Source organism: Colobus angolensis, unplaced genomic scaffold (genome assembly GCF_000951035.1).
Source record: "Colobus angolensis palliatus isolate OR3802 unplaced genomic scaffold, Cang.pa_1.0 Scaffold224, whole genome shotgun sequence".
In the NCBI taxonomy this organism is placed as follows: domain Eukaryota; kingdom Metazoa; phylum Chordata; class Mammalia; order Primates; family Cercopithecidae; genus Colobus; species Colobus angolensis.
Genome location: NW_012115422.1, coordinates 1,041,471 through 1,062,281, shown reverse-complemented (window position 1 = coordinate 1,062,281; position 20,811 = coordinate 1,041,471). Strand labels below are relative to the sequence as shown.

Genomic DNA, 20,811 nt, shown 5'->3' with positions numbered 1-20,811 from the left:
GCCCGCCCGCCCGCCTTCGCTGCCCAAAGTCTGTTTGTAGTTGTCTCCTCGACTGCAGACACACTCGTCCATCTTCTCACGACAAGGAAATTCCTGCCAGTTTTTCTAGAGCCTGCAAGGAGAGGACAAACGCACTTCACCCGTCCCAGAGGAGGAGGATTCCCTTTGTTTAACCTCCTCCTCCCACAGTCGGCCTTCAGCTCTGAAATGGGGGAGGGGAACAGGGGATGGAAAGACCGTGGGCGGGGAAGGGCGGTTATAACAGAACCCCAGGTCCCACTCTGCCCTGCTGGTCCCTCCTCTTCCTCCTCCCTCTTCTCTTTCCAAGCTTCTCCCCCCCGCCCCGCTCCCTCCTTCCGATCTTCTAGAGCCTCTTCCCACCCAAGTCCTCTCTCGGGCTCGCGCGCCCAGAGCCTGGGCAGGCGCTGTTTATTTCCAGGCCTTCGTGGTTTGGCGGGAAAGGGCTTCGTCCTGGCTTGTTCTTGAGTGTCTGGGACAAATCCTTTTGTTTGTGTCTAAATGTGGAATGAGAAGCCTTCCAGGTTGATAATGGGGCTCAGAGAGAAGAGGGAAATATCAGAGAAGCAACATGCGTGTGTCTTTTGCAGGCAGTATGCGATGGCAGTCCAGGGTTTGGAACCCCTTCCAGGTGGATCATGATTTCGCACACACACCCAACTGTGCTCATCTGTCTTTTATTACCCCATGTTCCACTCTCCTGGGTTCTTTTCTAAGTTAGTTCCTTTCAGCCCTCTCCTTCCTAGAACCTCTTCTCAGAACCCTACAGTTCAGTGAGAGGGTGAGAAAAAAAGATAGATCGTAATACTCCCCTCGAGGACCGAAGTACCCCCGTGACATGTCCGGAAACAGGCCAGCCCTGGGCCGACACGTCCATGCTTTCTTGATTTCGGCCACTGTAGAGCCCAACTCTGACAGGCTGGACTTTCCCGTCACACCCACCGATGTCAAACCCACGCCCTTCCAGATCCAGAAGGATACCCTCCGCCCTGACCCGCTTCTTGGAACATTGAAGGGTATATACATAGGGGTAGAGGAAGGCTCCGTGCACTTTAGACACGTGCTCCTCTCCCTCGCCCCGCTGCCACATGCAGAATGTACACTGATGACAAACAGACACACTTACCAGGGCACATGCCAGCGGCGTCCATCCTCCTTCCCAGCCAGGCATCAGCAAGCGAGACCGCCTTGAGGCAGGTGCCATCGCCGCAGGGAGGGTGGCTCCGAGCTCCAGATGTCTCCCTGGGAATTGGGGCATTCAGGTACCCCAAAGCCAGTTTCGAGCCTCCCGGGCGGGGTGGCTGAAGACCTTGACGAGGATGGGCGTCCCCCTCCGCCTCCCGCTGTGCTTCCGCGCCGCTTCCTGCTCTGCACCACCTCCGCCGCCGCAACTGCCCGAGCGTGCCTCTCCGAGAAGCCCTCTGCCCGCTGCACGCAGCCCATAGGCTCCGCTACATCTGGGATGCATTGTCCCTTAATTGTCAATCCCATTATTGTGATCAAGTGAACGTTGCTAATCTCTACATTTATTGTTTAGGTAAATAGAGGCTGCATTTAATCAATATGCAGGGCCCCAGTCCTCGCAGCGCCAAGTAACTTAAGTCAACGGTGAAGATTTCAGTGTGTGCGTAATTACAGAGCTCGCGGAATCATCGCTCCAGCTCAATTTCTCGTCTCTTCGCTGACCCGGGGGAGGGGGAGGAGGGAATGGGAGGAATGTCCACCCTCCAAGGGGTCGAGGGCCGGCTCCTTAAGGGCAAGTAAAAGACTTCGTGGCGGTGACACCGCGCGCCTGGCCTGCGCCCTCCGCGGATCGCACTGTGAGCGCGGGGGCCTCAGGCGGGACTGGGGACTGCCCCCGACTTCTGAGCGGCAGAATCTGGCGCTTGGCGCCCCGGCTCTACCGCTTCTGGACCCCTCCCCTTCCAAATTTGCCTCAGGGAGGAGGGTGGTTCCCCATTCGGCGGGTCCCCGGCGGGAAAGCGGGGGCGGGGCCCTGGAGGTGGGTTGCCCCAAGTTCGCGACGCCCCTGCCCCAGCACGCAGGCTCCCTTTTCTCTTCCGCAGCTGCCGGGAGCAGCAGAGTTCCTTGCCCGCGGGGAACTCCCAAGAATGCCACGATTGGGCGCGCAGAGCGCGGGTTATTTGCCCTTCTTCCTAAATAGCTATTGTTTCCTAATTTAAGAGGATCTTCGCCGGGCTAGAACGTCAGGGATGCGCAGCAGGGGGTGGGCGGGTCTGGGGAGATGGGCGGTTCGCGCCGGCGAGGGGTGGTATCAGCTCCTTACAGTAGCTTGGCTCCCGGAGTGGTGTCAGAGCGAGGGCCTCTGGGTCTCGGCGGAGAAAGGGTTAGCTGAGAATCTTCCCGGGGGCGGCGGAAAGAACCCGACCGCCGCGACACCTTGGAGTGGGGCCCAAGAAGCTGATCCTCAAGTTTGAGGCGCCAACACTTCTCTTTCGGCAACTCTGTTGTCGCGAGTTTCTCTTTCTTCTGGTTCCTCTTTCTCTGCTCCATTCCCGGACAAGTCGGACATAAACAACCAATAACTTCAGTTGTAACCAGATACCCGCCTTGCATGGAATTGTCCGGCTTTATGTAAGCAGGATTCTGGGGTCAACTCATCATTTGACAGTTTAGGGTGCCATTGCAACCTCCCAACTAAATTACAGCTGAAGTTTGAATATAAGGGCCCATGGTATTTGATGGCAGCTGGCTGTTTTTAATTTTCGGAATGGAACAGTTTTCGTATAAGGTATCCCTCCCTGCTTTCTTCTTCCCTTAAGTTGAATAGCATTTGGAACAAGAGGGAAATGAAACACAAATGTCAGTGCAATCCCGAAAACTTTTTTCTTTCTATTTCTACATTCAGAGCCTTCCCTCTGACCGGCCTAAGCTGTTCCTAAGCCTGTAACTCTCCCCATCAGTTGGGCAGACCTCTTACCACTGGGCTGCAAACCAGTGCTGCCTCTGCCTCTACAGTACAGATAAACATGATGTCAGACTCTCTCTTTTTTTTTTTTTTTTTTTGAGACAGACTCTCACCCTGTCGGCCAGGCTGGAGTGCAGCCGCGTGATCTCGGCCGACTGCAACCTCCGCCTTCTGGGTTCAAGTGATTCTCCTGCCTCAGCCTCCCGAGAAGCTGGGGTTACAGGCGCCCGCCACCACGCCTAGCTAATTTTTTGTATTTTTAGTAGAGTCGGGGTTTCACCATCTTGGCCAGGCTGGTCTCCAACTCCTGACCTCGTGATCCACCCACCTCAGCCTCCCTGGGATTATAGGTGTGAGCCACTGCACCTGGTCCAGACTCTTTTGATTAGGAATGTCAACTTAACCTTTTCTGGATGGCAGTTGTTTTTAAGCTAGGATAAGGAAGAGAAAGGCAAGAGAGCTGATAGCCAGGCCTGGTGGGTAAGCACAAGCCCTTTGGAGGTCTCAGGAGCTGGGTGTGAATTAAGGCCCACCACTTTAAGGCCCTGTGACCTTGGGCAGGCCTTGAAACTTGTCTTTCCTCCTCTCTAAAACGAAGCTAATAATTTCGACTTTGAAGGATTGTTATGAAGGTTAAATAAAACTATATAGGAAAATTCCTAACAATGTGCTCAATACTTATTAATAGTTGAGCTAAAAAAGTTCTTGCCTTCCATTTTCCACTGAAATAGCATTCCCAGCTAAAACTTACAGTGAAACTAAAGGCAAAGCCAACAGCAGCTATAAAACAGAATTTTAGTGTGTGTGTGGGAAGCACAGGGCCTAGTACAGAAGCAAGGTTGGATGAGGATGAATGCAATGACAGCCTGCAGCTGCCTGATTTGGAAGGAGTAAGGTTAGCTGCTCCAGTCAGCCACAAATTTTATGGTCTGGCTTTCATAGTTCTGCAGGAGGGGAAGAGGAGGCCTTGTCTCTAAAAATAATAGCTAATATTTACTGAGCAATTATTATATACCAGGCATTCTGCCAAGTGCTTTACACACAGCATCTCATTTAATCCCCACAGTAACCTTACCAGGTGAGTCTTACTGATATCTTTTTAAAATTTTTTATTGTAGAAAATACCTGCTGGGCACAGTGGCTCAAGCCTATAATCCCAGCACTTTGGGAGGCCAAGGCAGGGCAGATCCCTTGAGCCCAGGAGTTTGAGACCAGCCTAGGCAACATGGTAAAACCCTGTCTCTATAAAAAATACAAAAATTAGCTGAGCATGGTTGTGTGTGCCTGTGGTCCCAGCTACTGGGGAGGCTGACACGGGAGGATAGATTGAGCCTGGGAGGTCAAAGCTGAAGTGAGCCATGATTGCACTCCAGACTGGGTGACAGAGCAAGATCCTGTCTGAAAATTGAAAAAAAAAAATCAAATACTTATTTAGAAATAGAATATTTTAATGAGCCCTTCTATCTCCATCACCCAGTATCAACAGTTGTCAGCTCATGGCCTAACTTGTTTCATCTCTATCCCATCCATTTCCCTTTTCCTTATTTTGAGGCAAATTTCAGATATTATATTATTCTATTTGTAAATACTATGGTATGCATCCAAATGTCAAAGAAAAAACACCAAAAATCCTCCAATACCATGTTATCCTATAATTATATCTAAACACATTTAAAATGATTCCTTAATATTATTAGATATCTAATCAATGTTCAAGTCTCCCCAGTTGTGTCATAAATGATTTTTTTAGTTGTTATTTCTTTTCAAATCAGATCTAAACATGCACACATTGCATTTAGTTAATATACCTCCCAAGTGTCTTTCAATCTATATGTTATTCTCTCTCTTTTCCTTTCCTTGCAATTTATTTGTTCTGATATCATCCTCCCCCCACCCCCACCCTGTTTTTTTAAGAGACAGGGTCCCACTGCGTTTTCCAGGCCAGACTCCAGTTGCTTTTCACAGGTGGGATCATAATGCACTACAGGCTCAAACTCCTGGTCCCAAGGGATCCTCCTACCTCAGCCTCCCCAGTAGCTGGAACTACAGATGCACACCACAGCCCTCAGCTGATATTCTTTTATATGTAAAGGTTTAATTAATTAATTAATTAATTTAGAGACAAAGTCTCACTCTGTCGCCCAGGCTGGAGAACAGTGATGCAATCACAGCTCACTGCACCCTTGACCTTCCGGGCTCAATGGATCCTCCCATCTCAGCCTCCCAGGTGGCTAGTACTACAGGAACATGCCACCTTGCCCAGCAATGTATTTATTTGTTTACTTTTAGTAGAGACAGGGTTTCACCATGTTGCTCAGGCAGGTCTCAAACTCCTGGGCTCAAGCGATCCACCCGCCTCAGCCTCCCAAAATGTTGAGTGTAAGCCACTTTGCCTGGCCTTATTCTTTTTACAAATGAAGAAACTCAGAGAGGTTGAAGGAATTTAGTAAGGGATAGAAAAGGAATTTAGTCCAGGATATGACCAATTCCAGAATCCAAGCACTTAATGGTTTTATTATATTCACTTTAAATCAAGTGATGAAAAGCAAGACACAGAAAAAGCATAATCACTCATAAAAGATTTCAGAACATGCATGACTCCCCTAAGTAACCAGTTCCTTTACCAAGTACCCATGGAAAACTGTTCACTTAAAACCCAGGCAAGGCTTGAAATGCGGGAAGAGAAATTGAAAACAGAATAACCCAGTATCCTCCTTATGTTTTGAATCTGACGAAATAAATCCTGCATGCAAATGTATCCATAACGTAAAATAATTTTTACTTCCAACAAATATTTAGCAAAGCAAAAACATTTCTTAAACAAATCTATCAGTTTTTTTCTCCCTTTTTCTTCTTTTTTTCCTGATCTCCCTTTTCCTCTGTTCTCTATAGCTAAGATAAGGAGAAAACATCTCTTTCAAGCAATTATTTTAAAATACCAGTCAAATTAACAATTTGGTAGTTTGATATGTGATATCTGGCTTTTGTTATGGTAGTTTTGAAACCACAGTTACCCTAGCAACTGAATACATTTTTTCTTTAAAAAAATTTTAGCTGTCTGAAGGAGAAAAAAAAAAAAGAAAAAGAAAACTTCGTGCCAGAATTTTCCCATAATAGCTTCCATTAACTGCAGTGACTTCTATTGGAGAGGCCAGCACTGCTGTCTCCTGCTGTCACCAGTCATTCACTGATCTAGCAGATGTTTTGTTTGATAAGGCCAATTTGAGCTTTATAAAACATTTATTTTTTTCACCTCCAAGGAGCAAATACCAGTAAGGATGGATTCAACGTCTATCACTGGATACCATACAAGGGCCTCAACCTGCCAGTGGAACTTGTAGGTGAGAAGAAAAACTAAAACAAATCTAAAGGCTTAATTTATTTAAAAAAAAAGAAAGAGGGGGAGAAAAAAAGATTATTAAAGGGTATTAGAACAGTCCCTAAAAACTTAGCAAGAGGCCAGGCGCAGTGGCTCACGCCTATAATCTGAGCACTTTGGGAGGCCAAGGTTGGCGGATCACCTGAGGTCAGGAGTTAAAGACCAACCTGGCCAACATGGTGAAACCCCATCTCTACTAAAAATACAGAAATCAGCCAGGCGTGGTGGTGCACGCCAGCTACTCGGGAGGCTGAGGTGGGAGAATTGCTTGAACCTGAGAGACGGAGGCTGCAGTGAGCTGAGATCATACCACTGCACTCCAGCCTGGGCAACAGAGTGAGACTCCACCCAAAAAAAAAAAAAAAAAAAAAAAAAAAACTTAGCAAGAGGAAAAAGGGAGCAGAAGAGTCAACAGTCTATAATAGAATCTTTCTGGCAATACCTGCTAACTGTGCAGTTGCCAAAGAGGGCAATGATGCTAGTTAATGAGAAAAAGGAAGAAGAAAGGGAGTGATGCACATTGCATTGAGTTTTGTAGATTTGATAAACCATGGGTTGGCTTTTTTTTTTTTTTTTTTTTTGAGACGAAGTCTTCCTCTGTGGCCCAGATTGGAGCACTGGAGTGCAGTGGTGCGACCTTGGCTCAATGGCTCATTGCAACCTCTGCCTCCTGGGTTCAAGCGATTCTCCTGCCTCAGCCTCCTGAGTACTGGGATTACAGGCACGCGCCACCACGCCCAGCTAACTTTTGTATTTTTAGTAGAGATGGAGTTTCACCATGTTGGTAAGGCTGATCTCGAACTTCTGACCTCGTGATCTGCCTGCCTTGGCCTCCCAAAGTGCTGGGATTACAGGCATGAGCCAACGCACCCATCCCATGGGTTGGCATTTTAAGGAGGTGAAGTAGATAAGATTCAGCAAGGCAAAAAAGATATACATTAGGACTTCTTGGAGCAACTAGACTCTGAATGTTGCCAAAAATATTCACTTCCTCTGAACAAAACCCCTTTCACAGTCATGCTTGTAATGCAGACAGTTCTAGGTTTCTTTCCTTAAAACACACACAAAAATTTTATAAAATTTTAAAATTTTAAAAATTTTATGATTTTATAAAAATATCCATATCCTTTCTCTTGAATAGAAGGTTTTAAGACCTGGAGCTATAGTGTGGGTAAATCAATAGATGGCAAAAGAAGTATGGGGTGGTTCTGCCCCTGTTAGTAACATACCGCCTTTCATGGGCCTCCTGGGGCTCATTTATGTAGTCATTCTACAGAGGACCAAAATAAGCCAAAATCCAAAACAGGAGGTTATCATTTGCAATATAACAGTTCAACAAAGTTTGAAAGAATGAAGGTTCTCATCCTTGGGATTTTATTTTAGATTGCCCTACCTACCTAAGTATAATATTTTGACTTGAGGAATTATATACTGAGCCAAGGTGAGAACTAAAAAAACAGAAAGAGAATCAACTCTTTTTGCAGAAAATGTAATTTTTCTATAGTAAACTCACCCTGCACTCTCTCCCTCTCCCTGTCTCTCTCTGTGTGTGCACACACACACATATATATAGTCCTAATAAGCACATATTTTTTTAAAGCAAAATGTAAAAGACAGCAAAACCAGCAAGATCAGTTAGGATTTTTTCTTAACTACTTAAACTTTGTTAAAGGAACTTGCTGCTACTTTGTTGACCATCTGCAAGATGCTATACCTGGGTTACATTTTCATTCTTGAATCCCACCCTTATGTAAGATCTAAAACTGGAGAAGAATGGCTGTCCAAAGGAAAATCTTGACACTTTTAGCATAAGAAGGGGTACTGGATATTGGGAAGAGAGAAATAGAAATATTAACTACAGCAATAAAGAAAGACAAATTAATATTGATTAATCAGAAGAGCTGAGGAAATCTGGAATGAAGGATTACTCTGAAGTATTTAAGCACCAGTAACAACAGACATTGCTACCAGAATTAGAGAACTGTGTAGTAAATTCAGTTCTTGTTTCCAGTCCTTATCCCTTTTCTTTTCTATTTTAACATGCTCCTTATTTTGAAATATCATTAGAAGCTTACAGAAAAGTTGCTAGAATCTTACAAAGAAACATTCCTGTTTATCTTTTAACAGATTCGCCAGGTTTTAACATTTTGCATCATTTGCTTTGTTACTCTCTCAGAAGATTCAGATTTTCTTTTTTTTTAACTTAAAAATTCATTGACATTCTGAAAATATAAGGATTGTGAAAAACTATTTAATATTGCTTTTAATTTATCATAGGAGTTACTTCCCAAAAATGTTAATCACAGCCGGATTGAAAGAGTCTTTGGAAAATGTGGCAATGTTGTTTATATAAGTATACCACATTATAAGTCTACTGGAGATCCAAAGGGATTTGCATTTGTGGAATTTGAAACAAAAGAACAAGCAGCAAAGGCAATTGAGGTAGGTCCAGGTCCTGAAGTCAGAACAGGCAAGAGGAAGAGAAGCAGCTCTGAAGATGCAGAGTCCCTTCCTGAATTAGTTCCCAAAGATTGCTGTCCTCCTCCAGAAGGGTAAAAGGCAGGGACTTCAGCCACTTCTATTTATACTATTCTCAGATTTTCAAAGAAGACATGGGTTTGGTTTGAGATCAACTAAGTTTGAGAGAAAAGTGGAATGTCTGAGCAGAAAAGCTTGGCCGGGTGCGGTGGCTCATGCCTGTAATCCCAGCACTTTGGGAAGCCTAGGTGGGCGGATCACCTGAGGTCAGGAGTTCAAGACCAGCCTGGCCAACATGGTGAAACCCTGTCTACTAAAAATACAAAAATTAGCCGGGTGTGGTGGTGTGCCCCTGTAATCCCAGCTCATCAGGAGGCTGAGGTGGGAAAATTGCTTGAACCTGGGAGGCAGAGGCTTCAGTGAGCCAAGGTCATGCCACTGCACTCCAGCCTGGGCAACAGAGCAACACTCCATCTCAAAAACAAAAATGAAAACAAAAACAAAAACAAAAAAAAAGAGCTCAGCAGACTGACAGTCAAGGATCTAAAACTCAAGAAAGAGACTACTCAGAAAGATAACAATTTGAAGAAAAAATTAAGTGGGACTAATTTGTTTGAGGACATGGATTTTGAGGAAAAGCCTAATTCTGAAAGGCAAAAGGTCTTAATTCCGGCCAGTGAAAAGGCATGTGATTCTATTAATATATGAATTGTAACTTCCCTTTAGAGTCATTTGCTATTATTCTTCTTTCACATTTGAAGACTACTTCGAAAATACATGAGGCTTATTGTATGGTTTTATCCAGGGGAAATTTATAAGAAATTGAAAGTATTGTCATTAATATGGCTTGTAGGTAACAAATATGTTCCAGTTACCATTGTTGTGTAACAAATTACCCTAAAACTTAGTGGCATAAGATGACCACTTTTTATGGTCACAGATTCTCTGGGTCAGGAATTCAGACTGGGTACAGTGGGTATGGATGATAATCTTCACTCTACTGTATCTGAAGCCTCAGTCAGGAAGAGTCAAAGGCTGTGGGTAACTCAATGACTGGGGGCTGGAATCACCTGGATATGACTTCACTCACTTATCTGGCAGAGGATGCCGGCTTTTCTTTTTTTTTAGGTGGAATGTCGCTCTTGTTGCCCAAGCTAGAGTACAATGGCATGATCTCAGCTCACTGCAACCTCTGTCTCCCAGGTTCAAGCAAATCTCCTGCCTCAGCCTCCCGAATAGTTGGGGTTACAGGCGTGTGTCACCATGCCCAGCTAATTTTGCGTTTTTAGTAGAAATGAGGTTTCACCATGTTAGCCAGGCTGGTCTCAAACTCCTGCCCTCAGGTCATCTGCCCTCCTTGGCCTCCCAAAGTGCTGGGATTACAGGCGTGAGTCACCACATCAAGAAGGATGCTGGTTTTTAACCAGGACACCTACCATGTGGTCTCTGCATGAGTGAGTGTGGGCTTCCTTACAGCATACAGTTGAATTCCTGTATTGAGTGTCCCAAGACAGCAAAATGAAACATGGCATTTTTGTGATCTAGCCTCAAAATTTACATAGCATCACTCTCCAGTACTCTTTTATTGAGACAGTCACAAATGTTTGCCCAAGTTTAAGGAGAAAAGACATAAACTCCACTTCTCCATAAGACAAATGTTAAGGTCACATTATAAAAAGAGCACTTGGAATAGGAGATACTATTTCAGCCACTTTGGGAAAACACAATCTGCAATAAAACATATATGAATACATAAAGGGAGCATCTAACAGAGTGCAAAGAATAGGCATCTGAGAGTTATTTTTCACGTCTATGGTGGCTGAAATTTAAAGTATTTCCTCAAAGACTGAGATATAAAGAAGAATTTTTCATATCCCCTATGGCTTCTTTATTAGGAATTATTTTCCATAAATGTCTTGAAAGTGTAAGATTTACAGAGTTTTTTTTTGTTCTTTATTTTTATTTTATTATTATTATTATTATTGAGACAGAGTCTCACTCCATCACCCAGGTTGGAGTGCAGTGGCTTGATCTTGGCTCACTGCAACCTCGCCTCCCAGGTTCAAGCAGTTCTCATGCCTTAGCCTCCTGAGTAGCTGAGATTACAGGTGCATACCACCACATCAGGCTAATTTTTGTATTTTTAGTAGAGGCGGGGTTTCATCATGTTGGCCAGGCTGGTCTCGAACTCCTGACCTCAAGTGATCCACCCGCCTTGGCCTCCCAAATTACTAGGATTACAGGCATGAGCTACCATGTCTGGCCAGTGTTTTAATTAACATCTTGCTTTTACATGTACAACTTAGTGCATTGCAATTCTTTAAACATCTCATGAGCAGATGAACAGCAGCTCACGAGATGTTCAGAATTACAAAATCTATAGGAGTTTCTCATTTGGCCTAAAATTGAGGGTGCTGATCTAATAACTCGATCACTCACATCTCTTTAAAATAAAATTTAATAGATTGCTTTAATAGAGAATTATTAATCATAGAAAAAATACTCAATCTGTCAGGTGTACATTCTTTTTTATTAGCACCCATTTCATTATGTAATTCAAAGGTTTGGAATATTGGAAATCAGCCTGCATCTTTGAAAGAAACCTTAATGCTTTTCTTTGTTACTGCAAGTATTTTTTTCTTTTCCTTTTTTTAAATATGAAAAGGGACTGAAGAATTGTCCTGATGTTTGGTTAATAAATTAAAAACCTATGTTTAAATGCTTTGATATCCTGGTCCTATTTCACTGTGTCATCAGGGGTTGGTTTATCAGCTGTAAAATTACGTAAGAAACCTTTTAAATGTAGACCTGTTAACAATATTTGAACTTCTGTGCATATACTGTGATCTTCTAATAATGACTACATCAATTGTGACAGCTCACTGTAGCTCACCAGCACTAGCTCTGCAATTGCTGATGTATTTTCAAAGATCAGAGAAGGTAACAAGGCTGGGCTTTTTCCAGCATTCAGTGATTGTTACTCATTCAACATTTCAGGTCTTTTCTAGCCTTCTCCAAATCCTTTTTTGCAAACCGTATGAACAAAACATTACTTTTTTTTTTGAGACAAGTTCTCATCCTGTCACTTAAGCTGGAGTGCAGTGGTGTGATCACAGCTCACTGCAGCCTTAACCAGGCTCAAGTGATCATCCCACCTCAGCCTCCCAAGTATCTGGGACTACAGGCACGTACCACCATGCCCAGCTAGTTTTTGTAATTTTTTTTAGAGTCGGGGTTTTGCCATGTTGCCCAAGCTGGTCTCAAACTCCTGGGCTCAAATGATCAGCCTCAGCCTTCTAAAGTGCTAGAATTACAGGCATGAACTACAGCACCTGGCCAGGACACTACTTTTAAGAACCAAGAAACTGCTATATTTGAGTAGCCAATCAATTAAGAAGGCGGAAGAGATGTTGATTATATAGCAAGGACAGACCCAAGGGAAAGGAATTTTGAAAGTTGACCATTTTTCATTTTAGAACAATAAGTTTGGCTGGGTGCTGTGGCTCACGTCTGTAATCCCAGCAAATCACAAGAGAATCACTTGAGGCCAGGAGTTCGCGACCAGCTTGGGCTATGTAGTGAGATCCCATCTCCACCAAAAAAAAAAAAAAATTTTTTTTAAATTAGGGTGATATGGTGGTGTGCACCTGTAGTCCCAGCTACTCAGGAAGCTGAGGTGGGAGAATCACTGAAGCCCGGGAGTTTCAGAGTACAGTGAGCTGTGATAGCCCCACTGCACTCCAGCCTGAGTGACAGAGCAAGACCCTGTCTCTAAAACAAAACCCCAAAACAAAAAAAAATTAAGTTTAATGGAATACATCTCAGTTAACAGTTACGTTAGATGAGGAGGCCTTAGCTTAGAGCAAATCCAGCTTTCTCTGTGTCTAGTTCTACCATAATTGAGTGATGGGGAAAGAAGTATACAGTAATGTGTATAAGTTAGGGTTTGTTTGGCTACAGGTTTGAAAGCAATCAGAAACCAAAATAGAGAACATTGGCTCGAAGTGCAGAAAAAAGTTTACTTCTAAACTGATAAGGTGACTCCGTGGATCATCAGGGATCTGAGTGTTTTTCTCTCCCTCTTTTTTCCCATTTGCTTGTGTCATCTATGATTTTTTAAAAATTGTTTTTTATTTCAGTAGGTTTTGGGGGAATGGGTGGCATTTGGCTACATAGATAAGTTCTTAATGGTGATTTCTGAGATTTTGGTGCACCCATCACCCAAGCGGTGTACACTGTACCCAACGTGTAGTCTTTTATTTCTCACTCCCCTACCACTATTTCCCGAGTCTCCAAAGTGCATTGTATTATTTTTTTATGCCTTAGCATCCTCATTGAGTGCTTCTCTCTTAATGTCTTACCTATTTTTCTTAGTACACAGCCTCATAGGTCAAGATGCTTCAGGTCCAGCTACTGTTTCTTTAGTCTAATGAGCAGGAAGGAGAAAGGGCAAAGAAAACATGCCGTTTACCCTTACAAACACTTCCCAGAAACTCAACTCAACAATTCAGTTAACATCTCATGAACTAGAATTTACTCAGAAGCCATATCTAGCTGCGAGGAAGGTTGGGACATACAGTTTTTATTTCCTGTGGCCGTGTTTCTATCTAAAATAATCTATAACCAAATACTACGGTTTGAATGTTTTTGTTCCCCTCAAATTTATGTGCTGGAAGCTTAATCCTCATTGCAACAGTGTTGAGAGGTGGGGGCTGAATGGGAGGCATTTCAGTCATGAGGGCTCTACCCTTGTGTGTGGATTAATGCTGCTATAAAAAAAGAGCTTGCAGGAGTGGGCTCTCTCTCTTCTGCTCTTCTGCTACTTGAGGAACAGGGTTCCCCCTCCTCTGGAGGATGCAGAGTTCAAGGCACCATCATGGAGGCAGAGACTGGACCCTAAACAGATGCCAAAACTGCTGGCACCTTGATCTCAGACTTCTCAGCCTCCAGAACTGTGAACAATATATACCTGTTTATTATAAGTTCCCCAGTCTCAGGTGTTCTGTTATAGCAGCACAAATAGACTAAGGCACTAAGGAAAAAGGGCAGGTAATATATAATATTCCCCGACACAAAATAAGTCTTTTAGGAAAGGAGAGATGATCTAGGAACCAATAAACTGTTGTGAAACAAATTTATATGATGCTTGGTTAGTCAGTGTGTGACCAAATAGCAAAATGATTTTAAACTTTATTCTACCCAAATGAACATCAAGAATTCAAGAATTAGATTTAAATGAGACAAAACAATTATTTTTGATGTTATTAAGGGTGAAAGTGGCATTGTGGTGGTGTTAGGAAAATGCCCTTACTTTTTAAAGATTTACATTGAGGATAAAGGGGTGAAATGACATGATCTTTGGCATTTACTTAAAATACATCTACAGGCCAAGGGCAATGGCTCTTGCCTGTAATCCCAGCACTTAGGAAGGCTGAGGCAAGAGGATCGCTTGAGTCCTAAAGTTCAAGACCAGCCTGAGCAACATAGTGGGACACTGTCTTCACAAAAAATTTAAAAATTAACCAGGCGTGGTGGCACACATTAGTCAGTTCAAGCTACTGGGGCAGCTGAAGTGGGAGGATTGCTTGAGCCCTGGAGGTTGAGACTGCTGTGAGTTGTGTTCAAGCCACTATATTCCAGCCTGAGTGATAGAGCAAGACCTTCTCTCAAACAAACAACCCCAAACAAAACAAAAACAAAAAACTTCTACAAAGAAAAAAGGGGGAAGATGAAAAAAAAATAGTCAAAATCTTGATCATTGCTAATTTGGGATTGGGGGCAGAGGCTCACACTTATAATCCTAGCACTTTCAGAGGCCGAGATGGACAGATCCCTTGAATCCAAGAGTTCGAGACCAATCTGGGCAACATGGCAAAAATCCCATCTCTACAAAAAATACAAAAATTAGTTGGGCATGGTGGTGCATGCTTGTGTTCCTGGCTACTTGGGAGGCTGGGGTGGGAGGATCAGCTAAGCCCAGGAGGTCAAGGCTGCAGTGAGCTGTGGGATCATTCCACTGTACCCCAGCCTGGGTGACAGAATGAGACCTGGACTCAAAAAAAATTTTTTTTTTTTAATTTGGGGTATGAGTACATGGGATTGATTGTACTATTTTTTTTTTAGTATGTTTGAAATGTTTCTTTTTTGTTTTTTGGTGGTTTTTTTTTGAGACGGAGTCTCACTCTGTCGCCCAGGCTGGAGTGCAGTGGCGTGACGTAGGCTCACTGCAAGCTTCGCCTCCCGGGTTCACAGCATTCTCCTGCCTCAGCCTCCCGAGTAGCTGGGAGGACAGGCACCCGCCACCTCGCCCGGCTAGTTTTTTGTATTTTTAGTAGAGACGGGGTTTCACCATGTTAGCCAGGATGGTCTCGATCTCCTGACCTCGTGATCCGCCCGCCTCGGCCTCCCAAAGTGCTGGGATTACAGACGTGAGCTACCACTCCTGGCCTGAAATGTTTCAGTAAACAAACTTTTTTGTAAATAATCAGGATCAAAATTTTTAAATCTTAGTTGGTAATAGCAGTACCACGGAACCTTGGCCAATTTAATGTTTCTGTGTTTGAGTTTCTTCATATATAAAATGCAAATAATAATACCTGGCCTAACCAGTTAACAGCACTGTACTGAAGGTCAAGTATAAAAATGCCTGTGAAAGTGTTTCAGAACCTATAATATAGTGTGATATCAGATATTGCTGATAACGTGCTTGCTGTCATTTTTATTAATGTAAGGCCAGAGTCCATGTCGCATTATTCACTGCTGTATCTCTAGTGACTGGTAAAATGCCTGGAACATAATAGATATAAAATAAATGCTTGATAAGTGAGAACAAAATTAAGAAACAAAAAGTATATGAAACTGACATAAACTCGTAAGGACAGAAGAGACCTGGGAAGTCATCCAATAGCCTCATGTTATGTATGAGGAAACTGAGCCCAGAGCAATTAAAGGACTCGCTTAAGACGACACAGGTGGTAGAGTTTCAGTATGGTGGAGGAGATAAAGGCACAGTCATCTGCAAAATCGCAAGGGAAACAGCAGAGACTCCAGGAGAATGTTGCTCTCTTTTTAGTTACTTTAGGAAAATCATGCCATAGTATCATTACATCACTGCTTGCTGCAGTCCCAAGGAACAGTGCATTCTCTAGCAGCACTCAGACTTTGTTCCATCAACAACTGTTACCAAACAGGAGGCAGTAGGGACTCAAAAATCCTTTTGTCACGTTTTGGTTCCAATGTTCTACAGGGATAGAGGGAGCTTCTGCTCCCTGGCCTGTGGGTCATATGGTCTTCGTTGCAACTCTCAGTTTTGTTCTTGTAGAACAGAGAAAATATGTAATGAAGGAGTTTGGCTGTGTGCCAACACAACTTTATTTATAGAAATAGGTGACCAGCTAGATTTGTCATAGAGGATTTGGTAAGAAGCCAGGACTTACCTAAAATGTACTCTGTTCCAAAGGCCAGTCTGTTCTCCAAATCCCCTCAAACATTATAATAATGATATACATTATAATTAATATATGCTACTAATAAAATTTTTTTTAAAATAAGGCAAAAGTGTGACTGTCATACAAATATTTTATTTTATTTTATTTTATTTTATTTATTTTTTTGAGACGGAGTCTCGCTCTGTCACCCAGGCTGGAGCGCAGTGGCCGGATCTCAGCTCACTGCAAGCTCCGCCTCCCGGGTTTACGCCATTCTCCTGCCTCAGCCTCCCGAGTAGCTGGGACTACAGGCGCCGCCACCTCGCCCGGCTAGTTTTTTGTATTTTTTAGTAGAGACGGGGTTTCACCATGTTAGCCAGGATGGTCTCGATCTCCTGACCTCGTGATCCGCCCGTCTCGGCCTCCCAAAGTGCTGGGATTACAGGCTTGAGCCACCGCGCCCGGCCCATACAAATATTTTAAAAAGTTAAAGATTTGACCAGGTGCGGTGGCTCACGCCTATAATCCCAACACTTTGGGAGGCTGAGGGGGTGGATCACTTAAGGTCAGGAGTTTGAGACCAGCCTGGCCAACCTGGTGAAACCTTGTCTCTACTAAAAATACAAAAATTAGCCAGGCATGGTGTTGCAACTGTAGTCTCAGCTACTTGGGAGGCTGAGGCAGGAGAATCACTTGAACCTGGGAGGCAGAGGTTGCAGTGAGCCAAGATCCCACCACTGCACTCCAGCTTGGATAACAGAGTGAGACTTTGTCTCTAAAATAAAATAAAATTTAAAAAGTCAAGATTTTATTTAACACACTAATTAGTGAGGAAAACACCAATACATTAAAACCAGTTCAAAGGGGATTAAAAGAACAAACACATATAGACGCAACCAGGAATTCCAAAATGAATTTGTCAATAGAAAAAACTGATCAATATTTACAAGAAATAGAATAATGCTTGGAATCATCTTTTCCACAGAGTGGTCATCACTTTCATCTTCACTGGACACAGCTTATTCCCATGTCTATGGACAAGACTCATTTGCATTACTATAAAGTTTGTTTTGTTTTTTTTTTAAGACAGAGTCTTGCTCTGTTGTCCAGGCAGGAATGCAATGGTGCCATATTGGCTCACTGCAACCTCCGCCTCCTGGGTTCAAGCAATTCTCATGCCTCAGCCTCTCGAGTAGCTGGGATTAAAAGCATGTACCACCATGCCTGGCTAATTTTTGCATTTTTAGTAGAGACAGGGTTTTACCATGTTAGCCAGGCTGATCTTGAACTCCTGGCCTCAAGTGATCCACCCGCCTCGGCCTCCCAAAGGGCTGGGATTACAGATGTAAGCCACTGCCCCTGGTCCTGCATTACTATAAGTTTTCAACAACTTACAGAGTTGCATATAACCATCAGTCTGTGATGAAAACTACAATTCTCCATATAGTCAGATAATTCCAAAGGATCTCTTATACAACCCCCACTGAAACGATACCCAGTCATCACCCATTCGGAATTTTCCCTGATAATTTATTATAATTTTTCTTAATGCTATTCTTTAATCCAAAGTTTCCCAAAAGGTGATAAACATAACACTGGTGATACTGGATTTTAGGTGGCATGGACAAATATTTTTATCTTAATAAACATGTTTATTTTATAATAGGTTATAAAATTAAAATTAGACTGTCAAACTCATAATATCACAGATACTATTTTTTTAAAAACTCTACCTAGATAGATCACTGAAATTTCAGAACATTATAAATAAGAGATGATTCTAAAATCCTGTAGAAAGAAAAAAAGTTACTTACAAAGGAGCAAGAATCACAGACGCCTCTGAAGAAGTATCCTTAAAGTCTCTCTTCTCCCTGGCGTCATGTCTAAGTCAGAGTCTCCTAAAGAGCCCGAACACCTAAGGAAGCTCTTCATTGGAGGGTTGAGCTTTGAAACAACCAATGAGAGCCTGAGGGGCCATTTTGAGCAACAGGGAACGCTCAGGGACTGTGTGGTAAGGAGAGATCCAAACACCAAGCGCTCCAGGGGCTGTGGGTTTGTCACATATGCCACTGTGGAGGAGGTGGATGCAGCCACGAATGCAAGACCACATAAGGTGGATGGAAGAGTTGTGGAGACCAAGAGAGCTGTCTCAAGAGGAGATTCTCAAAGACCAGGTGCCCACTTAACTATGAAGAAGATATTCGTTGGTGGCATTAAAGAAGACACTGAAGAACATCACCCAAGAGATAATTCTGAACAGTGCGGAAAAAATGAAGTGACTGAAATCATGACTGACTGAGGCAGTGGCAAGAAAAGGGGCTTTGCCTCTGTAACCTTTGACAACTATGACTCCGTGGATAAGACTGCCATTCAGAAATACCATCCTGTGAATGGCCACAACTCCGAAGCTAGGAAAGCCCTGTCAAAGCAAGAGGTGGCTAGTGCTTCATCCAGCCACAGAGGTTGAAGTGGTTCTGGAAACTTTGGTGGTGGTCGTGGAGGTGGTTTCGGTGGGAATGGCAACTTCGGTCGTGGAGGAAACTTTAGTCGTCGTGGTGGCTTTGGTGGCAGCCGTGGTGGTGGTGGATATGGTGGCAGTGGGGATGGCTATAATGCATTAGGTGATGATGGAAGCAATTTTGGAGGTAGTGGAAGCTACAGTGATTTTGGCAATTACAACAATCAGTCTTCAAATTTTGGACCCATAAAGGGAGGAAACTTTGGAGACAGAAGCTCTGGCCCCTGTGGCGGTGGACGCCAATACTCTGCCAAACCACGAAGCCAAGGTGGCTATGGCGGTTCCACTAGCAGCAGTAACTATGGCAGTGGCAGAATATTTTAATTAGGACACAAAGCTTAGCAGGAGAAGAGAGCCAGAGAAGTGACGGGGAAGCCACAGATTACAACAGATTTGTGAACTCAGTCAAGCACAGTGGTGGAAGGGCCTAGCTGCTACAAAGAAGCCATGTTTTAGACAAATACTCATGTGTATGGGCAAAAAACTTGAGGACTGTATTTTTTTTGTACCCATGCTGTTGATTGCTAAATGTAATAGTCTGATCATGACGCTGAATAAATGACTTTTTTTTTTTTTTTTTTAATGTGCTGTGTAACGTCAGTCTACTCTGAAGCCATCTTGGTAAATTTCCCCCAACAGTGTGAAGTTAGAATTCCTTCAGGGTGATGCCAGGTTCTATTTGGAATTTATATACAACCTGCTTGGGTGGAGAAGCCATTGTCTTCAGAAACCTTGGTGTAGTTGAACTGATAGTTACTCTTGTGACCTGAAGTTCACCATTAAAAGAGATTACCCAAGCAAAATCATGGAATTATTGGTTATAAAAATAATTGTTGGCACATCCTATGCAATATATCTAAATTGATTAATGGTACCAGATAAAATTATAGATGGGAATGAAGCTTGTGTATCATCCATTATCATGTGTTATCAATAAACAATTTAATTCTCTTGGAAAGAAAAGGAGCAAGAATCAAACAAACATCAGATTTCCTATCAACATTGGATGCTCAAAACAGAAAATATACCTTCAAAGTTTACAGTGAAAGTTATTTTAAGAGTAAAATTTTATTTCCATTCAAACTTTTCAATCCAGAGTGAGAGTAAAGCACAGTTATTCTCAGAAATTTAATAACTCAGAAGATTTAACAGTCATATAAATTCCAGGTAAATTAAAAACTTAAGTGTGGTACAGATTTGTTTCCAGCCCAGATGGAGTCACAGAGACCAGATTTACTTTTCGGCCTGAAATCACTGAAAACACAAAATCTATGAAACAATGGTTTTTAAGGCACTGGACATGACACAATGAAGAAAAGTGATCCCTGAGAGATGAGAAGCTGGTCAAGTGAGCCCAGTGATGGTCCAGGCTTAGTGCCTGAGGAGAATTTCCAGGCTGCAGTGCACCAGAAGTTAAGGGGAACCCAGGCAAGATGCAGCGACCTCCCAGACTTAAGGAGAAGAGCTGAGAGTTGAAGAGACGAAGCTGGGGAAGATCAAAAAGACTAAAGCTGTTGGAGCTTGCAGAACAAAGTACCGGAGAGGAGAAGGGGTCTCAGAGAAAGACAGAATCACCAAAATGTCCAGAGGTTCTCCCTCAGGTACTCAGCTGACTGCTTATCAGCACATGCACAGGAGAAAACGACACATGGAAAGAACTACTCATAAGAAGCTCGTGTGGGGCCAGGAATAGTGCCAATTCCCCCACCCAGACTTGAAAACCTCGTAATTCATGAGGTATTAGGGTAGAGTACTCGGAAGGCTGTTGCCTCCATAGTGGGGAAAAGTTAGCCCTAGATTAAATGTTACTCTGATCTCACCTAATGAGGCTTAAAAGCAAGAACCGAAAGGTTCAAACTTTTTCCAGGTTAACTTAGTTGCATCTCAGAACAAAGCTCAAGGATGTTTACAGGTATATAAAAATATCCAGCACCCAACAAAGCAAAATTTGTAATGTCTGACATTTAATTTAAAAAAAGACAACTCTGGCCGGGCGCGGTGGCTCAAGCCTGTAATCCCAGCACTTTGGGAGGCCGAGACGGGTGGATCACGAGGTCAGGAG

General features: G+C 43.2%; 1 pseudogene; it reads left to right on the top strand.

Annotated features, from left to right (window-relative positions):
- Positions 1-18,110: 18,110 nt before the first annotated feature.
- Positions 18,111-19,073, top strand: LOC105513211 (annotated as a pseudogene).
- The last annotated feature ends 1,738 nt before the right edge of the window (positions 19,074-20,811 follow it).